This window comes from Apteryx mantelli, chromosome 4, assembly GCF_036417845.1.
Source record: "Apteryx mantelli isolate bAptMan1 chromosome 4, bAptMan1.hap1, whole genome shotgun sequence".
NCBI lineage: Eukaryota > Metazoa > Chordata > Aves > Apterygiformes > Apterygidae > Apteryx > Apteryx mantelli.
In genome coordinates this window covers 48,387,012-48,412,659 of record NC_089981.1, presented here as the reverse complement: position 1 = coordinate 48,412,659, position 25,648 = coordinate 48,387,012, and the positions used below count along the sequence as shown (strand labels likewise).

The 25,648-nt window shown below is 39.2% G+C and overlaps 1 pseudogene; it reads left to right on the top strand.

Annotated features, from left to right (window-relative positions):
- The first annotated feature begins 847 nt into the window (after positions 1-847).
- On the top strand, positions 848-25,258 carry LOC106498104 (cytosolic phospholipase A2 zeta-like; annotated as a pseudogene).
- The last annotated feature ends 390 nt before the right edge of the window (positions 25,259-25,648 follow it).

Below are 25,648 nucleotides of genomic sequence, written 5' to 3'. Positions count from 1 at the left end.
AGATTGCTGGGCAATGGAGGAAAAAACCTCAAGTATCTTATCTGATTCAGCAGCCTTAATGAAAGGAACTTGGAGCATTTGAATAGCCTTATCTTCAGGCTAACTCTGTGAAATGATTCATGTTTCCTCTTTCTACTTTAGGGAGAAAGTATGCAGAGGCTGGAATTGCTGTTGCCACCTGTTATCCCACGAGTGTTACCTGGACTCCTTTCAATTTCTCTTATCCCTCCTCTTTTCTGTCTCTTGGACTGTCTCAAATTTCATGAGTTCTTTTGGACAAAAACTATTTTGTGTGTGGTACCTAGTAGGGCCATGCGTGGCCTATGTTGGTGCAACTGCAGTGTTAATACTGAATAGAGCTAATAATTTAATGACTGATTTACTTTAATTCATATGATTAGACTGCGGTAGAGCTGGGTATAGGATCCTGATCTTGGTGGCTCCATCTTTTTCTCTATGAACAGCCATTCACATTAACTTTCAACCTTTCTCCTTCCTTTTCAAATCTCTATATCTAAACCGCGCTGGAAGAAAAACCCAGCCGCCCAGCGGCTGCGTGAGGAGCCCGGTCCCCCGGCGGGTGCCGGGCCGGGGCGGCACCGCGCTCCTCCCGCAGAGCCGTCACTGGCCGCTGCGTCGGCTCCAACGGACGCCTGCGGCCGTTGGCCCGGGGCTCCCGCTGCCTTCCCTCGAGGGGCGGCAGCCTCCTGCCGGGAAACTGCCAAATCCAGTGCTTTGCTCCAAAGCCTGGCTGGCTGCCTAGAGCTGCCGTTGTTCAGGCTCGCAGTTGCGGTCCGGCTGGGTAAGGCTCCCGTGCGGAGTGGGTCTGGGTGGGACGGGGTCGGCCATGGGAGCAGCACGTAGGGCTGGGAAAGACTTGTGTCACCGTGCAGTGGTCGAGGGGGTACCAGCTGCACTGTGGGAATCAACCAAAGACACTAAAGGAAGCTGAGAAGTTGAAAGGTCCTAAATAACAACAGAGAGGGTATTTTTACAGGACTTTGTATTTGTCCTGTGGCAGATCACTGGGGTAATTCCAATTCTTCATGAAAATTCAGAGTGAACTTGTCTTTACAATCTGTGGAAATGATAAGCCTTTAAATGAACTTAGATTTACAGACCAAGGTAGCTTAATTTATGTGCAAGACTAATGGCTCTTCAGAACAGCTTTTTCCTTTAAGTAAAATAAATTTTTGTAACCTTACATAAAATAATTCATTTCTAAAGTATGGAGAACAAGCAAGGGAATAAAGTAATAGAATAATACATATTGCTGTGATAACACAAGCAAAGCATGGCAGGAAGTTAGTACTTAAGGGTGGAGCCTTAAACTATTGCTTATTCTGTAGGAAACTGCAAGTGATGATTTGCAAAGTAGTAGGGCTTGACACCCATTCCTAGAGTAATGAGTTTCTCAAGGGTGAGGGAGGAATGAAGCAGTGATCCAGTCTGAAATGTCCGATGATGAGTTAGTGCATATGGCTCATTTAATTTCTCCTCACATTCCTTAAGTGTTCTGATAAACTTTTATCAATACATTCTTTATGGGCTCTATTATGATAGTATCCAAACACATTATAATCAGAAATGTATTTTTCTTCATAATGTTACTGTCTGCTGGTGAGATGCTGAGATCCATGTTTTGTAAATGAGGAAAAGTCCCAAAGAGTACAGCTACAATACACACCATGCAGCCTCAAGCCCACATGGCAAAGTGTTGCTTGTATCCAGGAAACAGCATGTTTGTCTCAGTGTAATGCCACACAGGGCTAGTTAGCTGTGAATGTAAACAGCTGAAAGCAAAGAGAAAAGTAAATCCTGAAACATCATCAGGGAGAATATCAAGTTGTGAGTTGAGAATTAAGGCATTAGGCAGCTGACATACAAAGCTGACATACAGAGGTATACATATTGAAGTGCCTCAAGATTCTTGCTTTTTTTCTTAAATGAGGTGCTAGCAAAATGAGGTCTCTGTGCTGCATAATATCAACTATCACTCTAGTTTTTAGGTGACAGGCTTGGGACAATATCTTAAATGTTTTGCTGGAAGGAGCAGAGTTGTACTGTGGAAAGGATGTTACATTAAAAGATGTATCAGGAGCATGGTAAAGAAGGGAGAGAAAGATGTTCATAGACAGATGGAGCAGTCAGGATCCTACACCCATTTCATCACCTGGTAAAACTGCAGCATGCAGCTGTAATAAGACATTGTTTAGTTTTCCTTTGCTTCCCCCTCAGGACTGGAAGGTGGCTGGATCTGGTCCTGCATGCTCGGTGTTGTGCTGCTTAGCCGGGGGTCAGCCCGGATTCTCTCCGTTCTGGCTGCCGCCCTGTTCAAGGGGAAGAACTCTCGGGTCTATGATGAGCAGGTAAAACAACCACAGCAATCGCTGGCTGGGCATCTTTGCGCACAACCCAAAACCGCATAGTACTACAGGACTGAACTTGCAAATGGTATGTTAAGTGCAGATTTGAAAAAGTTCGCTGATGTCAGTAAAAGACATACTAGTGGCAAGTCCTGCATTTTCTTGTGCATTGCAGTGTTGGGTCTGAAGTCTGACCTTTCAGTACTGAAATATTATTTATAAGAAATGACAAGCAAAAAAGAAGGTTCTTTTTGTTTTAATGATAGTATAATAAAAGTTCAGTTCATTATTATTTGCCAAAGCTATCAGGATTTCCTACCTTTTCTTATTTCCCAACATTCTTGTTTTAGAAGGAAATTTTGAGAGGAATGGGAAGTTAACTTGTCTGGAGAAAATATGTGGTCTTTTTTATAGCATTTTATAGTTTTGCTCTTCAGGAAAAGGTTTAAATGACTGCTGAAAGTCATGTAACATGCAACTCTGCAGAAAACTTTGGGCTCCTGAGATGGGTGAATGTGTCTGTGTTGGATGTGTTTGTCTGAAAATTCATACATTCCACATGTAATCTCACAAGTGATACTAAGTTATCAAAATATTTGCTGTCAAAATAGTTTTCCACATATATTAATAATATACATGTTGGGGATCGCACACCAATTAACAATTTTGTGCATAATCTGAGCTAAATCCATACAACATTAGTGTATCACAATGTATCCACACATTTTAACACAGTTGGACAAAGACAGCAGATATTTGTCAAGAAAGAAGTAAGCCTGCAGTGTGTAGATAGACAAAAAGTTGATAAGAAATAGGTCAGTTCTTCTGAGACAAGGCTGAGGATGTTCATTTTGTTCATAGTACTCGCACTAGGAATCTCAAATCATCATTTTTCTGAAGTGTTGTCTGAGATTGATAGCTCTCTCTAAACGGCAGATTGGTACCAAATTTCCCTCATGGGCTATTTGTTGTTTCAGAGGGAAACGCATCCTTATTACAGTCTCACAGTGAAGATTCTCAGAGCGAGAAACATCCATGGCCTGGATCTCCGTAAGTCTGATCCACGCTTTGCTTGTTTGTGTTCTTGTTCTGCAGACAGCCAATCTCAGCTTCTGTGGCACGTGTCTAGACTCTGACAAAAATGTTGGTTTTAAGCCTTTTGAGAGTCATGAGCAGAAAAGAATCGGTGTTAATTTTAAAGCTTTTCAGGAAATGTGGAAAACTCATTTCCACTGAGAAATTAAGTTACAAAATTGGCAAGGTGAGAACTGTGACTGTTCCATTGGTAAGAATCAGAAGTTGTGCCGGTGAATTAAATTGACTCACACTGGGATCACAATCCCCTCACTTTGCCCCTACAGCAAAATCACTTTTAGAAAAGCTTCAAAAACTGTTTTGATATGAATTAAGTGAATTAACTTGGTACTTCAGGCTTTAACAACCCTTTCTTTCAACTATGATTGCCCTTAAAAACAAACAAACAAAAAACCTACAAGTATACTAACTGCACCTTCAAGACCCTCTATTCACATAAGCAAGTGTTACAGATAAGGTAGCCACCCTAATGCGGGGTTGCTGGATTGCCTGCGCAAAGGATCTGTTTACACACAAAAACATGTGTTTTTTTTTCCATGGATGGCTTTTTTTTTTTTTTAAGGTAGCTAAGATAGGGGAAACCATAGCTTTTCTATCAGTTTCTCTGTCTGAAGCCTCTTTTCAGGTATTGTGCCTAGCTGCTAAGATTTTGTAATTAAAAACACTTGGTGTTGGTACTACTATATAAGTAAAATATGAACTTTTATGCTTTTTAAATAAAATACATTTTGGAAGATTTTTATATTCAAAATTCTGTTGTGGATGTTCAAGCCTGAAATACTGAAGAGATGATATAATCTGGATAATGGGATATGATAAGCTATGAAGAAAGTATTGACCTAATATGAAACAACTGCTCATTGTTTGTCTTCTCTTCCAGTGTCCAAGGCAAACTGCTACGTGGCAGTGGATCTTCCGACTGCATCTCCAGTCACTTCTCGAACACAGGTTGTTTATAACTGCAGTGATCCAGAGTGGAATGAAACTTTCAAATATAAGATCCACAATGCTGTGAAGGTAAAACTTGTGCTTTTTTTTGTAAACTGGCCTGATGCTACATGTAATACTTGTCTGACCTCTGTGCTGAGTGAAAGCTGAAAAAACACTGATTTCTTGGAGGAGGGTGCGGCTAGTTTTCTGCTGGTTTAGCAGGCTCAGCTGGCTCAGTGCAGCACAGGATGAGCAGCAGAGCCAGTGCCAGGGAGGGAGCAGAGCCCTGTGGCAGGGGGTAGCAGAGGGGACAGACCCTTGGTGGCCTGCTGTAACACTGGGTTAAGTCAGCTCTATGGAGCTCAAGTGTTGGTAAAGGGCTCTGTGTCCTAGGAAAAGCATTGCCTGGGAAAATGCTGGTGCAGAGAAGGGAAGGTCATGTTCTTTTAAGGGTGCTGTACTTTGGAGGAGGACAGACAGAATTTTTTGCATTTTTCTCAGAGGAAATCATTTACAAGTGAAACAAATATTTATGCAGAGCTTTACCTCTTTACAGTGCTGTGCAAAATCATCTTCAGTGTCATTGGCTCTAGTTGGTGAAAGACTTGTCTGGGACTGCACCTAAAAATCTTAAACTAAGGCAGTTCCCATCCATTATTCAAATCACTGGGTATCTTTGGTGCTTTCACAAGGAATAACTAAGTATTTGCTGGTCTGGGGCATGTATTAGGTTATCTTGTCACTGTTTAACAAGGACCTAATTAAACATAGTTTTAGTAGGGTAAATGATACTTGAAAATAAAAGAACAAAGACCAATCAATTAGGAAGAATGCTTTCATTCAGTATGTGGCTATGTTATGTTAGACTTTGTCTTTTAGACCTATTTTGATATAAACTCTCAATTTTTCTCCCTTTACAGAATATCGTGGAGTTCACGTTCTATGATGCAAACATTGTGCTGAGAAGTCATGCTGCCTCCATTGCTTTCGATGTGGCAAATATTACACCAGGCCAGACTTTTAATCACACATTTGTGCTCAGTCACCAGGTGAGACACTACCTAGTTTCTCAACAGGGATCAAGCCAAATATAGGAAGCAATGTATAATCAGAACATGATATTGATATGACACAACTATGAAAGAGGCAAATGGGATCCAGAGGTGTATGAGGTTGAGATATATTTCCAGCAGAAGAAGGGAAATATTAATGCCATTGAACAAAGCTCTGACATGATCTCATGTGCGATAGTGTTTGTGACTGGTCACCTGTGTTTGAGGAAGATGAACTTGTAACAAATGCATGGATGAGGAAGTAGAGAAAAGGAAAACCTGACGTTTGAGAGGACACCAGATGACTGTACCTTAATTTGCTTGTCACAGCAACAACTGAGAATGGACCTGTCTCTTTATGAAAACAATCTGGATAAGAGATAGTTAAAGCTAAAAGGCCAATGCAGGCATGAAAACAAATAGGTGCTAACTAACTAGAAATAAACTTAGGCTGAAAAGGAGAAGAATGTTTCACAATTTATGGTATCTGTGAAGGACTCGACAATGGTTAGGCTAACTTACTGGTGGAAATCTAAACTAGGAGCTGTTGAATGTAACAACTCATTTATAGAAAGCTATGTAAATTTTATTGAGCTATGTTCCACTGGCTATGGAGTCTTATCCTTTCTGCTGGAGTGAAACTTCTCTAAAGAGACAAATATATTTGTCTCTTTAGAGAAATTGTGAAAAAACTTTGGATAACATGAAAATATGGAGGGGGAAAAAAACTGTGAAAAATAGTTTTGCTCAGACAGTGTCACAAACACAGTATATCTTCTGGATTTGTGGTCAGAGCTCAACTGGTTGGGAGAGTAGTGCTAGACTATAAGCAAAGGCATCCCCTACTGGCTTCTTTACTTGAAAAGTAGGATCAAAATATAGTTGTCCAACATGAATTTTCAGAACTAAGGAAAATACGTTGCCTGCTGTAAAAATGTAATGCCATGCTTAGTGACTACAGGTGTTCAGAAACCCGAAGGATGAGATTTTGCTCAGATCAGTCTTAACCCTTCCAGTATAATATTGCACTTGGGAAAGGAGCTGTTGAACCACTCATTTAGCAGTCTTCCCTCTCAGCACTGTATGCATTGGGTTTTTAGCCTCCACTGGGAGAGGTGGGCACTGGGCTATAAAATGAAGTCAGCAGAAGCCTGAATATTGGCCCAGACACCTGCAGCTGCAATGGCTGTTAGGCATAAATCCATCGTACTGGTGGAAATAAAGATGTTTCACCTTTGGGCAAGTCTCCACTTGCTGCAAGATTTGTTCAGTAATTTAAATAAATGTTTGCTTCGCTTCAGTCATGCTGTAACACAGAAGTTCAGTCACAAACTTTTCCTGCCAGTTCTGTTGCTCCTGCTTTGTTTGGCAGCATGCTGATATGGCAAATGGGACACTACAGACTTTCTGGCAACCTGAGGAAATGCTTGCTGTCCTTCTAGTCTTCTCTACCTTAATCCTACTTAAGAATTGTAGCCTTGGGATTTTGGTGTGTATGCTGCTCCTGCAGCACAGTGAGCCATGAGGAAATCCATGCTGCATATGAAACATTAGGTGAAGGTAACCTCAGGAGTATTATCTTTTCAGATCAGCTGGGAGTAGCTTTTTGGTAGAAGTATCATGTTTAGAGGTAGGTGAGAAAACAGGCTACCACCTTTTCACCTGTTAATTCTCTAGAGAAGTTTCATTTTCCTCCTCACACTCTTTCTTGGAGGCAAGGTACTCTGATGGCAACAGGCTGAGACATGGAACAAAGACATGCATGTAAATAAAATGACATATCTGTCAGAACTGTATTTGGCCAGCTGTTGGTGAAGACCCAATATGAAGGCAACTTTGAGAAGTTATTGTCTGGAAAACTCAACTCCAGATGACTCAAGTTATGAAATGTCTCTTCCAGTATTCACATGATCCATGTGTTTATCTCTATCTGTCTTAAGGGAAAGGAGAAGAATGAAGAGTTGGATGTGGAGTTTTTCTTGGGAGAAAGGTGAGGAGCCTGCAAAGTGCTGTTGAATATAGATGTATTTATGACCTAAACTTGCAATTCATGGTGGTACTACTCAGTTTACTTGCTGCACAAAGGAATGTGATCATGCAGTTGCCCATTCTGCTCCCTCCCTTGCCTGAAGGTATAATTAAAGCACTGTTCTGGGAAAGCGTGGTCCTTGCTGTCTAAGGAGCAGATTAGTGTACTCAAAAATGTCTCTTATCCATTCCATTTATATAATTCTATTAGAATATACCTAAAAAATTCTCTTTTCACTTCTGACTCTCCTGGTTTAACAGTAAAAGAGCTCAGTAAGTTGCACAAAAGCAAGAGGCTGCTTCTCTAAGCCATGAAAAAATTCTTTATTGCACAAAGGAATATGGATTTTTTTTTTCTTATTTTCCCCCTCTCCTGTGGAAGACTATAGCTTCTGGCTGCGAGTTTCCCAAATACAGCAAGTCTGGAGGAAGAGGTAATCACAGCAATGAAATTGAATCTTACTTCTATTTACCCTTCATTTTCACAGCACAGATCCCCCCACTGAGGTCATCACCAATGGTGTTTTGGTGGTAAGGGATTGTTTGTGTCCTGTGTGTATTAAAGTGAATGCCTATTGTGTTCTGAAAGTGAGTGGGTTGTACAGTCTGTGCTTTAGCACTGATACGGATACCTACATCTTCTTTCATATCCATAACATCTTTCAAATGCATAAAAAGTTAGAGGCTCACTTCTTGCATGACATTGTAATGGTTCTCTACCTGTTCTGCAACAGGATGTCACCTGCTGTATTTATAATAAAATGACATAGATGAGACCTTGAACTACAGGTGTATTAACTTTATTAGCCTATTGCAAGCATAGGCTCCTGTATTTAAAGGACATGCCTTTAAATGATATTTACTCTTAGGCTATTTCCTGCAAATGTCTGAGCAAGTATCTGTAGAATGAGCTGCACCTCACAGAAGTGAAAATTTCCAGTGCAACTCCTGCAATAGGACATCTGGGGTCTCTCTTAAAGGCACTTTGAAAAACTGCAAGTGTTTGAGATGAAGAGTTTTTTGAACTTCTCTCAAAGAAAGTAGCACTGGTTAAAATTGGAAGCAAAACCTGGAAATAAGCTGCAAAAAGGAGTTTCAGGGGTAGCTGTGAGCACAGCAGAGGAGAGCGTTACACAGTAGGCATATTCTGCAGGACCTAGGGACAAATTGATTGCAAACTATTTTTTCTCTCCTTGGGTATGTCGCTTGTTAACTTCTTATCATAGAAAATAGTCTGTGTGCAGTGAGGAAATAAGCATAGCACTGTAATCAAGAGTTAAGGTCTTACAGCTCTCACTTTTAACACAGGCTCACCCTTGTCTGTGTGTCCAAGGCACTGTGGATAAAAGTGAGAAAAGCCAGTGGTTAATACAGGGTAAGTCTACCTGTGCTTTGTCATGCCCCATCCTCTTGAGGGTCTGCATGCGGAGCAATAGGGAGGAATCTACTTCCCTGGTTAGTGAGTTGTGTGAAAACAAGGCTTTCTCAAGCCCTTCTGCAGATCTGTCCTATATGGCTCTAGGAATAACTTTATTCAACCGGCTGGTTGGTGGCCTACCTACATGGGGCTCTGTTTGGATGTGTGGGGATGACAGCAGGGGGAAGTGGGGCAAATTGGGATTCTTCAGTTCCAATGTTGTGTACCCCAGACTGCCAGATCTGCCCTCAGTGGGCTTCCTCCGGAGCAGTCTGTAGTGCTGGGGTGGCCTGAGCGTGCCTGTTCTTCCAGACTGGGAAGTAGAAAACAAATGTGTGTGTGTGTGTGTGGGTTGGGTGCGTGTAGTGTGGGTTGGGTGCGTGTAGTGTGGGTTGGGTGCGTGTAGTGTAGGGTGCTGGGGTGCGTGTAGTGTAGGGTGCTGGGGTGCGTGTAGTGTAGGGTGCTGGGGTGCGTGTAGTGTAGGGTGCTGGGGTGCGTGTAGTGTAGGGTGCTGGGGTGCGTGTAGTGTAGGGTGCTGGGGTGCGTGTAGTGTAGGGTGCTGGGGTGCGTGTAGTGCAGGGTGCTGGGGTGCGTGTAGTGCAGGGTGCTGGGGTGCGTGGGTGTAGGTTTGGGGGGGGGTGGGGGTGTCTAGGGTGTGTGTGTGTGTAGGCTGGTGGGAAGTGCAGGGGTGGGTGTGGGAAGTGCAGGGGTGGGTGTGGGAAGTGGGGATGGGGGTGGTTGCAAGGTTTGGTGTGGGTGCGGTGTGTGCAGCGTGGGTGTTTGGGTGTGCGTAGCGTGGGTGTGAGGTGTGTGTGCAGTGTGTGTAAAGTGCATGTAGTGTGTAGACTGGTGTGTGGGGCGTGTGGCTGTGTGTGTAAAGTGTGTGCACAGAGTGTGTGCGTGTAAAGTGCTTAGTGTGTGTGTGTAATGGATGTGTGTGAAGTGTGTGTGTGTAGATATATGCATCTATATACTCTGTATGTATGTGTATATATACACACACGCATATATATACATATGCAAACACTTACGTATAGCTGGTAGTTGGGACTGACCCGGAAAGCTTGCTCTTGGGTAGGGCAGTGATGGGTATTTGTTTCCCAGATTGCTCTGGGAGACACAGTATGTTTTGCCAGCTGGGCCTGGGATTCAGGTTGTGGGACGTTTTGTCTAAGGACCAATGGCTGCTGTCAGAAATAGTATGTTACAGCTTTCCCTGTCTGGTTTTGTGCCCTTCACTGTGTCTGAACCTCTCAGAGAATTGTCAGGTCCACTTCTCCTTGCCTGGGTCCTTCGAGCGCTGGTCGTCCACCTCCTGCAGCGCTGAGTCAGAGGAGAAAAGGAAGGTCCCTTTTGTTTTCCACGTGGACAGAGAAATCCACCCAAAGCTGCTCTTGGATCTGCTGCAAACTACGCCTGTTATAGAGGTGAGAAACTGCCTGTGTTTCAAGCCTCCATCAAAGCCAGGTTCCCGGCTCCTGAGCGCGATCCTGTGTCTTAGTAGAGCAACTCTGTTGGAGATTGTAGGTAGACAAATATTGTTAGAAACAAAAATCAACCAGGGTCGATGCAACTCTACTGCTTCTCAAAAATATGTTGTTCAATTGAACTATTTATATCAGCTCCTGCAGTCTTGCATGCTCCTAGTTAATGATAGCTTTCTATTGGTAAATGATGTTAAGTTTGTTTATAACCTTGCTGAAATTTCAAGCTTGGGCTGTGGGATCTGTATGCTGTGCATCCATTGCAGGTTGAAATTATTTTTCAGTTGCAGGTCAAACAGTTCAGAGATTTGCTGGACAAATTTATGGGGGAAAAAAAGGATTGTTTTGCTTGAAATATGGTAATGGATGGAAGCGTTCTCAAACTTGAACTCAGCATGTCAGAAGTTGCACACTCTTATGAGAGGCTTGCTAGAAGCCAACTGCCAGCCTTGGGGAACATTCATACCACTAACGCTGAGCAGGACTTCACTACGATTGCAGCTCTTGGCTGCTGTGGCCTGGGCTTGAGCATTATAGCTCAGATCTAGTAATGGCCCCGCTATTGATGGTTCAGCAATGTGTAAGCTACCTCATCTGAATGTGGATGAGTGAGGGGATCAGGCTTCGAAATTGGCTGATAAAGGAATGGAAAAAATCCTTTCTTCCCTCTCTCACAGTTGCAGATGGTTGTGAGGGAGAGGATTGCCTGTAGACACCCTGCCTTTCTTACAGCAGAAAGAGGTGAATTTAGAATGAATGAAGCAGCAGATGTCAAGAGAAAAAGATGGCTAAGGCATGCTGTTTTGGCTAATTAAAGTCGTCTTTTCTTATGCTATGCATTTCCTGTACAAGATTAGTGAAATCTTTAAATCCAGCCTTGCAGGGGTGATTATTAATTGTGTCTCATTTTGTGTGTGCCTGACTTGTAACTTCTGTGTCTGAGCCCACTGAACAAGACAGTGTGCAAAAGAGGTAATGATAATGTAGTAGAACTGTCAAAATGCATACAGATGAGATATTCAGATTATACATGCACTACCACAAATGCAGGTTCAGAGTTGAAGCTCATTTGTGTGAGGAAGTTTGAGTGCTTCTATAAAGTGGTCTTTCAGTCTGAGCCAGTTAGGTCAGAGAAGCTGAAGTTTATGTAGCCATAGCTTGCCTTATTTTTTTTGGTGTATACTTTCTATGTTGGATAGTTTAAAGGATGTTTTGTCCTTGAACTTCACGTGGCAACATGAAAGTTCTTCTGATTTAACAGTAGAAAGAACAGCTATTTTTACATGTTTTAACACTGAATGTAGAATTTTGACTGCCACAAATTTGTTGTTGACACATATTTGGTGGCCATTGTATTCTGTTTGTAATGATGGGAAGGTGCGTCTGTAAGCGTTGACCAAAAAGTCTGTGTCTAAATTCAGTATTTTGCCTTGAAGGAAGGATGGAGTGAAGACTTGAAAATGCACACTGAGCATTTAGGAATGGCATCCATACCTGTTTCAACACTTCCTCATGGGCAGGAACTAGAGTTTAGTGTCCTGGTAGGAAAGGTAACATTTCTTCTCTTTCTATGTGTGGGGTTTTGGCTGTAGAAAATGGCTATAGCTAATATTTCATTTTCAAGTTCCCTATTGTTGTTATTATTGTCTTGTGAATTGAGGCTAGCAAATTGGCAATGTAGGGGTTGAATCCCAGACTCATTTCCCTGCCCGCCTTCTTACTCTTTTCTCCTCTTCCCCTGAGATGCTTTGGCAAAATACTACCGACAGCTCAGTTCCCAACACACTTGGAAACACGGCTCAGCCACACAAGGGGAAAAGGCATGACTCCTTCCCTTCTTCCTAGCCCACTACTACTTGTGATGAGGCAGGAGCTTGGCTCTGGGCTTTTTAGTACAGAGTGTGATTTTAAGTTTCCCGGCCCCCGTCAGGGAAAAGATAGTGCAGGGTAGAAGCACCTTGCAGGAAGCATTTGCCCCTTTGGACCATTACTAAAATTCAAACTCTTGAGATATAGGCTATTTTTACTGTGTTGGTAAATTTTAAGTTGAAAAGCACAATAAGACCTTATTTTAACCTATTTCAATGATAATGAGTCATAACTGAATAGATACATTGTCTTTTTTTAGTCTTGCTATCACAAAATAGACAAAACTATGCCCATGGTCTTTAATCAATGGATTCTGCTGTGAGACTTTGGAAATGTCCTAGAAATCTTACCTGCACACTTGGCTGGAATAGGGCTGGGAGATGAAGAGTGTGTGTGTAGATTCTCTCAGAGTGGAGAAAGACAGTGTGGCAGTTAAGGGAACTGAGGAGGAGTGAGAGGTAAAGGAAAGGGCTGAATGAGGGAGAGATGAAGGAAAAATGAAGAGAAGAAATTTTTGATTATGATTAGAGCTAAGTAGGTACTGTGGATTGGTTAAAAGCAGTGAGGAGTTTGAAGAATAAAAGTCAAGGGAAGGAATAACTGAGGGCCTTTAGAGAAGGTAGAAATAAACTTACTGATGTCCATTTTCTCTTTATTTTTTTGACTTCATATTACCCTGCCCTTTCCGACTTACCTGGTCCACAGGATGAGTGCTGGGAGTGATTCAGAAATCCCTTTTTCCGGGGATGCTGACAGAAAGCAAAGAGGTGCTTGATAAATACCCTGGGTTCAAATGCTCAAGTCCCCTGCAACTAGCCCCTTATATACCTACAGTACCTCTTAATGGAAAGCCGTTCATATGTCCTCACTGCCTCATAGTAGGATTGTATGCATCATCTCTAAGATGAAAGAAAAGAGAGGGTGAAATGATGTTTTCATCAGTTTAATAATTTGAATAAAAGTAAGCAAAACTGTATTTTAGTTCTTTATTCTTTGTTCCCTTGTGCAGTTCTTTGTGGTTTTGCTTGCTGGTGACCTTTCTTTGTGAAAGAGAGAGATATCTGTTGATTGCTTTTTTAACCCACAATCACAAGAATTATTAGGTATGCCTGTAAGCTCTAAAAGAGAGGGCTTTCTTGACTGGCTTTGGCACATCTCACAGAGGACAAAAGTTAGTGTTAGATGTCTCTCTTGGAGCTGAAGCCAGAACAGAGTTGCCTGTTCAGCAAATGAACATCTCTATTATTTTTCCATTTTTCTACTATTTCTTTATTTCAAGGCCTGAACAATCTGTAAGAACAATATGCTGATGAACACTACGGTTTACCTCCATGGTTTGCTTGTCAGGACTTGCTATGTATTCTTTGAAGTGGTACGAGAATTAAAAAATTTATCATATGAATGCTGATGAACAAAATTCCTGTTATACCAGCTCCTGTTTAAAACCTTCTACCATGTTGGCTCATCTGTGTAAAAAGGCTACATAAATTAATGTATCTAGCTTTTTTCTTTTTGTCAAAATTGTTACAGAAATCAAACTTTTTTGGTTCACAGTAACTTAGAGTAAGATGTCTGCTACACACACTGTTGAACTCCTTAAGAGTTAGATGTTCACAAATCAGTTAAAAAAAAAAAAAAAAGAAAAAGAAAAAATTAGCTTCAGTTCCTGAACATCTAAAAAAAGAAGTAAGTTTTTCACATGTAGTAGCTTCACCAACTTCTCAGACACTAACTTAAATTTTAATTTTTAGTTTTACTGATTTTTTTTTTTTTTTTGTAGAGAATAAGAGCCCTTGATAGTCCAATCACTAGGAAAAATCTTGTACTAGCATAGCCATAGGGCTTCTAGAACAGTGTCCTTAACATCCTCGTCTTTTGTTCTTGAGATATGTCCTCATATCATCTGACTTCATATCTTCAATTCTTCAAGTACAAACATTGAGCCCAACATTATCCAATTTTTGTGCAAAAATTCTACTACTTATGGGGGTAAAGCCTGGAAGCCTCACCTGCTTTTCATTGTATACCTCACTTAATTCTCTAATTAAATGTATTTTACCAGATGGAAAGAAAATCTCCCTTAATCAACCTTTAATGTGCTGGACAGATTGTATTTTGTTTGTGCGTATCAGAGTTGTGCAGCATGCATAGGTTGAAGACTTCCTTAAACAAGTGGCAAACGTTTAGACAGCTTCTGTTATGTTATATCAATTTAAAATTGCTTCATTTCTTTAGTAGTTAAGATTGGTGTCAAAAGACAAAAATGTCATTGCATTGGTATCCCACATGTGTTCCAGAGGGTGCTGGAGTGCTTAGTTCTGTATGAACTTTCAGTAGAGGTATACACCTTAAACTGCTGTTTTTCTTTTCTTTCTCATTCAAGAATAATGGCCATTTGATTGTATTTCTCTGAATCTGTGAAACAGTAAAATGGCTTATTCAGACTTGTTTATTTGTGTCAATATGATATTTTCTTATAAGAAGCTATTAGATGCTGTTGTGAAACTATTTTGGTGGCAAGCTGTTTCTCTTTTTCTAGGGACAAAGTGTGGATATGACTTTGAAGGTTGAAGAATGGTGAGTGAGTTATTCAGAAATTCCTGAAAAAGCATATGGAAAATAAATTCAGTTCTCACAATAATTTTTGTAAATTTGACAATCACTTCAGTTCATAGTCGGGCAGAAAAAATGTTTTAATATAGTGTTTTTTCTCTTGTGTACCACTTTAACATTGCTATTTGAATGAGAGCTTAGCTGAGTTGTCATGTTTTTTCTCATTGCAAAGAAAAGTGAAGTGATCTGACATTTTGGGACTGAGCTAAGGAATTTCTCCTGAAAGCAGTCATTGACAGTAAACTGCCCCCCAAGAAGCGTGAGAAGCTTTTCTAAACAGCACTCAATCCCACTTCATTTCATTATGTAATAAACTCCTTTCGAAAGGAGTTGGTTCTTAAGTTGTTGAGCTTTTTTTCCCTATTTTTTAAAGACTGTGCTATATTAATATTTTCAATTCCATCATGCACTTAATAGGTTTATTTTTTTCAGCTTTCTGATAGCTTACTCTATTTTCTTATCTGGTTTTCAGGGAAAACTTTAAAATCCTCTTGGAGATAATGTATTACATTTACAAGGTTTCACGAACTTTGCTATGATAAGAACCAGGTCTCTGCTTCCATGAACTCACTACCTATACAGGCAAAATCAAGGCTGGGAATATGAGGAAGGAAGAGGGTCACAGCCTGATAATGAAGCAATTGTTTGCATTTGTAATTAGAAGGTTCCAATTACTTTAGTAAGTGTAGTTACTAGAGTTCTTGAGCATTTTTCCAGTGCTTTGCTTGCAACTGTGCTTTTGTAACATGTTTGTATAAAATATTATATTTTTGGTTTTTTGGACTCAGTATGTATCTTTCTCCCCCTATGTCGAGAAATTCTATAAATAAGTGATTAAATAGAGCACACGTCATAAAAAATGTTCAATTATATGATGAGAAAGAACCCACTTAAAAATGCATTTTTATTAAGCTTGCCAAAGAAGTGCCTTCAAAAAGGATTTGAAGTTTGAGGTTGGAAGACTGAAATAATAAATCAGGAGAACTTATTTTCATGGTTCGTCTTGCTATGACAGCATGATTTTTTTAAAAACATACTGTAATCAAAGCATAAACAGGAATATAAAGGGTAGTGAACATATGGTTGACAACTAAAACTTACCAAAGTAAGTGCAACTCCTTCCCTACAGTTTTATTTTATGCAGCTGGTTGTAAGCTATTGAAACTGTAAGTGAAATAAAAAGTATTGTCCTTTTTTTCAGAAAATTTATTTCCTTTTTACTTTTTTCCTACTTGTGCTTTTTTTCCTCGAACGTAGTTCTAAGGATCTCGATGTACGCCTTGGTTTTAACCTCTCCAGAGGAGAACAACAATTTTTGCTCAGAAGGAAAGAGAAATCTTCTAAAGCACTAAAGAAGGTACTCAAGTTGTCAAAAGCACCTTTGAAAAAGGAGGTATGAATCTTCTTTTTCCAAAGATATCAGAAAACGTGTCTTTGTGATTAGCCTGTAATAGGAGCCAAGGACTATAGCAGAAAAGTATTATGGTATTAATGAATTTCAGTGCAATGGGAGTGGGCTAATAGAAGCCCATTGTAGGAATGTTTGTGTTTCTTGCATTTCTACTTTTATTTTTGTGTCTCATAAGAGAAACTGTAAAAATGAACCACAAGCCACAATGACCCCGGGTACATATAGATCATCATTATATACGCTACATTATGCATGTATCATGCTTTTCACTGTTCTTCATTGCTCTTGTCCTGTAGGTCCCTACAGTGGCAGTTGTGAGTTCAGGAGGTGGGGTGAGAGCCATGACTGCTTTCTATGGCAACTTGTTAGGACTCCAACAGCTTTATCTGTTAGATACCTTGACATATTTGTGTGGAATTTCAGGATCCACTTGGTATGTACTATAGAATTTAATTTGTGGTAACTCTGTGATTTGATGACCCCTGTAAGTACAGCCTTGGGAGTTTAATGTTTTCTGATGTATTTGCTCTTATCAATGAGTGTGGTTCAGTGGTAAGCCTTTAAACGTCTATCATCATTGTGTTCAGTAGCTGCTTTTTTGTTTATGAATTTCTTCACATTTCTCAAATATGGCTACAAATTTCCATCTGATACTGTGCACACCTTTCAGATAAATGAAAACTTCCAGCATAAATATTACTAACTCTGTAACTAACTCTGTCTGTAAATGCAGCTTCTGTAGTACTTGCACTTCTTAGCAGTCTTAAAGAAAGAGAAAATTGATGACTAAGAATAATAATATACGTGAGGTAATGGGCAGATGTGAACTGAATCTAAAATCAGTCTCCCCAGAGATCACAGCTTGGCACCTCCCTTGTCTCGTTCTGGGGAAGCTGTGAGGTGAGCCCTTCTGCTGGTCCCCAACATAGGGAGGAAGACATTAAAGTTAAGGATTCCCTTTTGAATCAGGAAAAAAAAAAAAAGACCTGTATTTGTGTCTGTCTCTATCTGGAGAAGGCACAAAGGGAAGCATTGGCAAACTTAACGGTCATGGGTATTTTACAAATATTTCTGCATACTAAGATGTATTTAGTGAGCTACTGAAAACCTGTGTTTTTTAAGAGAACATCACATTCCCTGAAAGTCAGTGTTAACTTTGAAGCCAGATAAGTGATCTACAATAAAACTGAGTAAGACAGCAAATTCCTTTCAAACTTTGTAAACTGCTTTCATTACAAGTTAATGATGGCAGTAAAAAAAAAACAAAAAACAAAAAACAACCCACCCCTACACAATTTTGTTCCAGTCATAGTGTAGGGAGGTTATCAATTTCTTAGATCACTACCTTTTATGCAAGTTTACTGAAAATCTGGTGACTGTTATGCTAGGTGCTTGTGTAGACTCTTTGAAGATCCTCACTGGTCCCACAAAGATCTGCAGGAGACAATTAGCATTGCTCGGCAATTTGTGACCAGCAGCAAAGCGAGAGCATTTTCTGCAGAACAACTGGTGTATTATTTCTAGCAGTTATGGTTGTTAGAGAAGGAAGGACGGAATGTCACCCTGACAGATTTATGGGGTCTCATAATAGAATATTTTTTATATCAAAAGGTAATGAGTATCTCTCTCAATTCCTAGGCAACTTTCTCTTAAGACTTGTAGAAAAGCTGACTGAAATTTTTTCAGAGATAAAACAAAAGAAATGAAAGCCTGAAATGTCAACCAAAGTGATTAAAATCACAGGAGAATCATAAAATACTCAGTGTTTTATATGTTTAAAGCTTACATAAAGGCAGCAAATCTTCATGATATTTTTGAGAGGGAGAAATATTACCCCATTTTGCTAATGGGAGAGCTAGGACACAGAGATTGTTACTTGTCCGAGATCGTATGCTGCTGAGGGACAGATAACATTAGAATTCAGGGATTTCTATATTATGGGGTAGGTGTGTTTGTATATGTCTAGTACTGTGTATCTCCATAAATTTATTGTCTGTCTTAATACCTAGAGGGACTCTTTTAGGAGACAATGATACTTTGTTTTCTTTAGTTATCTTAGTAATAGTGATGCCTGTGTCATATGGAATCTAGCTGTTAGCTCTGCTGATAGCCAAAAACTGTCAGATATTAAAAAACAAAAAAACAAAAAAAACCCCCAAAACTGTGGAAAAGCCAGATTGAGACGCTTCACTCTGTGATACCATTTAATTCATTTGCACAGCTGTTGCTCTCTGTGGTCTAGTGCACAAGTTGCCTTCTGATGAAAATTCATTCAACTATGCATTATGAATAATGTAGTACATCAAAATGATAGTTTTTCTTGCTGTGACCAGGAGAACCCACGGAGGCTGTCTGACCAGCAGGCAGCTGTGAGGTGGGGACAGAACCCCTACCCCATCTACGCAGCTATCAACGTGAGGCCCAATGTTGATAGCAGCATGTTTGCAGGTATTTGCTTAAAATTTGTAGATAACATTTTCTACCTCAGGTTTAAATATTTGTTGTTGTCCACAGGTTAAACTTGCAGTACTTCAGTAATTTAGTGTGTTCCTTTGACAACCTATAGGGTTGATGAGCAACAGTAATTACAAATTCTTGTTCATTTCTGAACATCATAAAATCATGTCCTGCTAAAATTGGAATGGGAGATGTATTTCCATTTAATATTTGTCAGTCTTTTGGTCCCCAAAACCAGTTTCAATCAAGAAAACTGGCATTCAAAAATAAAGTGGTGGGCTGAAACTGTCACTACTAAATTATGCTCTTCATCTGTACCAAATAATTGAGTACTTGCTCTTCACCATGTTCTAACCTTCCTAGTAATATCAAAATGCAGGGCTAGTGAGAAAGTCTTGTATCTAATTACAGTGCAACTCTGATAAATAAATCTCTTTTCAAGAAGTAGAATCCATTGCCATAAAAGATACAGGCCAGGAAATCTTATCTTGTGCCTTAATTAAGGGATTTAGCATCTGATAACAAAGGCAACATTGGTGTGAGGGTTATGAGTAGCTTGTCCTCACTAAATGATTACCATTGTAATAGGGAAAGAATTTAAATTTGAGATAATGATCCTGATTAACTCTTTCCCAGAATGGTGTGAGTTCACACCCTATGAGTTCGGTATTCACAAATATGGAGCTTTTACCCACACAGAAGACTTTGGCAGTAAATTCTTTATGGGGCTGCTACGTGAGAGGCATCCAGAACCCAGGGTTTCCTTTTTGCAAGGTAAGGTCTGAATCATGTGATATGCAACTACTTGATTTGGCATGTGTTAAAATAGATCTTTAAAAATTCAATATATTATTCAATTATTCTTAACAGCTTTATGCATTGTTGCCACTATAAGCAATATATACGAAAACTATTTCCAGCTCACTTAACTGAACAAGGCTTCTCTTTGAATTAGGGTATTAGGTCATCTCCAGATTTTTATCCAGTACACAATAATTCTGATGAAAGGAAGATGAGTTTGTTTCATAAGCAAAAAGCTAGTTAGTACTTGGAATGTCCCTACTGTCATGAATTTCCCTATTCTTTTTTTCAGGAGTATGGTCAAGTGCGTTTGCTGCAAACCTAGAGGAAATTTGGAAAGAAGTGGTTTCATCAAAAGTTGACTTTCTGGACTCTCTGAAAGCTGCCATAAAAAGCTTACGTAAAGATTCTTAAAATCATATGAAAAAGCCATGAACTGTTTTCTTTATTCCAGCAAGTAGTCTGTTGTCATAGCATAACAGTATGCACCAAAGAAGATATAGGAGGGACTTAAAAGAATTGCCCACTTGATAGCTTATTTAGTTCTATTTATAGGAGGTAATAGTATAAGGTAATAGTATAAGGTAACACTGACGAGAAGTATAGAGCAATACAACTCATACTCCAAGGATATATTGCTCATATATGAATGAAAACTAAAAGTGGCCAATGCTATTGCTATAAATGCTTAAAAAGGCTGTATTTACTCAACTGTAATGGAGTCAGGGGATTGTGTAACAATCCATGTTTTTAACATTTTAAGCTTGGATAATATCTATCCGTGGTGCCATCAGGCTCAAATCCTGTAGTGTCCAAGGTAGAAATATTCTTAGTTTAAATCCGTGCCACAAACTATGCTGTAACCAAATTTTAAGCAACTGGTTCTGGATTGGATTTCCACAGGCAAATGATATGTGGAGACCTGAATACCCTTATACCCTTCTCTTTCGAGGCATTACTCAATATTACTCTCATAAAGGCTGTCCCCTTTGTGTCTAAAATCCCAGGTGTTGTAGAGGGGGGGAGCAAAATGATCAGTGGATTGTGAATTTGTCTTGAACCTTGTGTGTTGTTTTTGCAGATGAGACTCATGGACATCAATATCCAGATACTTCCAGCTTTGAGACTCGGATGGTTATGCCAGAAGGAGCTATTTCAAGTTTATTTCAGGATTTCTCTAAGTATCGCTTTTCCTCTGGACAAAATGTGAACTATATGCGTGGACTATACCTTCACAAGGACTACTTGAAAGCCAAGGAGTTTGTGGCTTGGAAGGGTATGTAACACAGTACGAGCAGAAACCAAGGGATTCAGGACAATAAGGAAGAGAAGGTTAGCAGTTGGTAATAGTACATGTATGCATCATCCAAGAGTGTTCATGGAGCAGAATGGCCATAAGGGAAACTCTTCCAACTGTAACTGTCATCTTAAACATGTTTTTAAAAAAATTAGTCTTTTATCACTAGTGTTGTGGGAGCACTGTATCCATGAATACGATAAGTGAAAGCATGAAGAAAAAACACACAGTTCAAATTCTGGCTTTATTTACATCTATGAAACCATATTCATAGCGTTGTCTCATTTCAAGTAAAAACAGAATTTGAGCATGTTTCAAGTGAAAGCACCCTCATCCTATTCATTATTGGAAATCATCATATGTGAAGGTTATCTGCTTTCATTAAAAGTTGACTTCTTGTTCTTGGAGCATAAATTGATGTTTAAGTGAGCCTGGCTTTCTCTGCAGAGAAGTCGCTTAATATTTCCCCTTTAGTTTTCCAGAATGATGTGAGGATGTAATAATAAATGTGTGAGTTACTCAGATACTATTCTATAAATTCCATAAAAATCCTGTAAGGAAACAAGCATTATACTGCTTTTTTTTTTTTTCTTGTTTATTGAATGTCTGCACTGGAGTTGTCTTAATTCAGTTTTGTGGTGCAAATATAGGAATGTCATAGTTTTTAACATTTGTTGTGAACATATTGCATCGTTTCACTTTTGTTCTAACTGCAGGGAAAGTATTTTGTGTTCTTTCAGGTACTCAACTGGATGCACTCCCCAACCATTTAACACCTATGGAGGATAACCTGTATCTGATAGATGGGAGTTTTTCTATCAGTTCTCCTTTTCCTTTGGTGCTTCATCAAGAAAGAGATGTAGATGTCATCCTGTCTTTCAACTATTCTTGGGAAGCCCCATTTGAGGTGAGAAACAACTGAGCAGTTGCACGAAGATGTGTGCTCTATCTGGGATATACAATATGAGGAGGAGAGAGATTTGTTTTCCTCTGGCTGTTTCGTGATTTTTGGCAGTTTCAGCTCATTTCTCAATATACACAATTAATTAATAGTCTCTTCATATGAAACTGCTGTGTCATTTCTTTAAAATGCCACCTGAGGGAGCATTAAATCAATATTCTGTATAGTAAGTACTCTAGATGCTGTTAGCAGCTTAAGAATACATGAAGGGACCATTTCCAAGCAGACTTCTTGTGCAAGTGCTATCATTGCACTTGAATGTGTAGAAATGACCAAGTTGCATATTATACCATGGCATAAAAATAACATTTTAAAATAACACATATCATAACAAATGTTTTTGTGCTGCATTACCTATGTAAACAGTTGAATCCCTTTCTATCCCAAATGTAATTCAGGATAAAACTGTAAACATGCAGATTATTGGCACAATTAGGAGGCGAAGATCCAGTATTATAGCACAAAGATCTCTCTCTCTCGAGCTAAAGAAAAGATTTCTGAAGGCAGTGACCAATAGTGTCAGTGTTAGTAAACTGTTAGTAAAATGGCTATTAGATTTTATTAGAACTGGGATAATGGTTGCTTTGGCACAGCCAAGGAAAATGAGCTTGTATGTATTGACATTTGTTGCAGTAGTACCTAAAGCATCAGGCCAAGGCTCAACCGTCCTGTTAAGATAACCTCTTCTCAGCTGTCTTGTAAATCTGGCTGTAGCAAGACTTTAGGGTTTCTGGCCCTGAGCACTTTCAGAAACCTGGGCTTTATTTGGCTCTCTAGAGAACAGAAATTAATAAAAATCTTTATTACCTCATTGTAGTCTCATTCAATACAGAAAAGGACTTTTCTTCCTTCTGAGTTCAGGTGCTCCATAAAAATGAGAAATACTGCGAAGAACGGGAAATCCCCTTTCCACACATTGTTATCAGTGAAAAAGATAAGCAGAATCCAAAAGAGTGCTATATATTTATAGATGCTGAGAATCCAAAGGCTCCCATAGTACTTCATTTCCCACTAGTGAATAACACCTTCCAGAAATGCAAGGCGTCAGGTAAAGGAGCATGTCTGAGACTGTGATGCTGCATATTTACCACCCACACAACCGCCTACAGATGCCTAACACCCTACAGGGATTGGCCCTGCAGGGGCTACAAAACAAAAGTGGGATTCATAAAAAAGACTGGTCTAGGGTGCCAGAATATCTGTATTTAGTGACTTAAGAAAATGTTTCCTGTGCTGCTTAAAGCTATTATGTACATTACAAAAGGCACAGTTGTTAAGACTTGGGTTTTAAACACAATTAAACAATAAGAGAGTGGACCAAGTTTCTCGTGTGATGGCAAGAATTAAGATATTTAACAAATAATCATTAAGATGTATAACAAATGAACAAAAACAGAACATCTGTGGTTTTGTGGAATGCATTGTATATGACTGCAATTTTTTTTTATTTTCATAATAAATCTGTTAAGGAAAGCAAAACTAGACAATGTGACATACAATGTCACATACTGATAGTGCTCCCTCAAATTGAGGGGGGGGGTATTAAGCATGATTCCCAATACTAGTCAGTATCTTAATGATTTAATAAAGAATATATTAACTTTCATGGGTGACACCAAACTGGGAGAAGTTGTGAGCAGCTCAAAGAGCAGGGCAGCTAATCAAACTGATTATATTAAGCTGAAGAGACAGTCCGAAATCAACAAGATGACATTCAATAAAGGCAAGTGCAAAATACCACATCTAGGAAGGAGAAAATAAATGCACAGATAGAAAATATGATAAAACAGAAGTATAACTTGTGAGTTACATACAGTAGGTCAAAACTGAATGCAGTTCAACATAATGCTATTGCAAAATGGCAAACCTCAAATTTGAAGGTGTTACTGGGAAAGCCATATTTCAAATAAAAAGAAATTATTTCTATTTACTTGGCACTGTTGAACTCTGAGCTTGAACTTTCTTTTTTCTGTTCTTTAGAAAAGATACAAACAGGAGATGAAGAATAAGAATAAAAAAAAGATTGAAGGAATTGGGCTTATATGGGCTAAAAATAAATGTGGTGCCATTTTAAACAAAGTTGTTCGTATTGGCTGTAGAAATAGGGACTGTTTTTTAAGGTTAATTTATCCCCTGTGACTGGAATGTATGAAGAAAATGTATCTATTTAATCTTATTAAAAACTTGTCTGTCCATGCTAACAAGTAAAATTTTTAGACCTGTTTGGTGCCAATTAATGTCTTTAGTAGCTGTACATATTTACCAGTAGCACATATAGATTATGATAAAGTAGAGATATGCGGAGGAGAGAATATCTGCATTTTCTTATGCTTGTGTTGAAACAAGGAATATTGTCAACTGCTTTTTCTCTTTGCAGGGGTAGTACATGAGACAGAAGGAGAGAAATCATCTGGAAAATTTGCTGTCCATGGGGAAACATCTCCTTATTATACTATGAATTTCACTTATCAACCCGCTGAATTTGATCAGCTGCTGGAGCTGTGTCGCTACAACATTGTGAACAATAAGGATGCAATTTTTAAAGCTCTTGCTTTGGGAATGAAAAGAAAAGCACTAAAGAGCAAAGGGGAATAAGGGTCTTTTGCTTGTATTATGAATGGCTGTAGGGTGTTGAGTGAATGGTACCAGGCAGGAATACTCGATGCTAAAAGGATCTGAAAGTATCTGGCAGTTTTGCTCTGTAGTTTCTCAAATATAGGATCTATTAGTAGATTACAGGAACTAGATGGTTCTTGATGAAGTGTATGAACTAAACTTAAAAAATGACATGAAAATGTCTGTGTGGATGTCCGATTTACTAAACTTCTGTGCAATATATGAACAAGTGAGATTAAAGCAGTGATGTTTTTTAGTCATTCAACTGCACATAGATGTAAACAAATCTCTAGCATGCCAGTTGCATGAAGAAGTTCGTTTTCTCTCTATGAAATAGTGTCAGGGTGGCATCAAGATGTGCTAGGATAGGTGATAAAGGGATATATATACTCAGACGAGACAGGGTTGTGTTTTCTTTAGGGCTCTGTATAGTTTAATTTTGGAGTGGTGTTGTTAAATACCTAATAAGATATTAGCTGGAAAAAAAATAGTTTTTGGTGGGACCCTCATTGCTTTTATTATACCCACTCCCTAGGCGAAGTTAATACAGGTCTGCTAACATGTGCTGAAACCATACACCATTTTGCTAGGTAGCCACATCTTAAAAAATTATATGGTAACTGAAGACCCTATATTCACCATCCTGAAAAGTGGATCTCTCTCCAGCCCAAGATGTTATTTGAGTCAATCAGCTAGGGTGTTCTTTGTCAGTGCTTCATGAATCTCAGTTTTTATGGGAGTTGCATCCTGGTTATTGTTGGAGTTCTCATTGTCTTGTAGTTGTAATATCCCTTTACTGAGTTAAAATGGCCTTGAGTTTGCAAGGCACTGGCCAGTAGGAGATTTTGAAAAAGACCAAAACCACCCCATTTTGACTGGAGTGCTTTTTAAGTAGTATGTCTGTCTTTTATAAAAATAAACTAGATTTTTAAAGGGAAATACAAGGATTTTTTCTGCTGCTTTGATACTTTAAGATATTTTTCTGAGGAAGAGTGTACATAGCAGAAATGGTGAAAACTGGGCAGAAAATGCTGTCAGAAACACTGCATAAACAAACTGAAAAATGTTTTGTTGTTAATTTCTTTCTAGCTTAGTGATTCTTGGTGTTATTTGTAACTAAAGTAGGTGCACTTTTTTGGGGTCAACCCTCCATATAAGGAGAATCATCAAAAGATCTGTCTTTAGGGGACTGGAGCACCTCTTGTGAGGAAAGACTGAGAGAGCTGGGCCTGTTTAGCTTGGAGAAGAGAA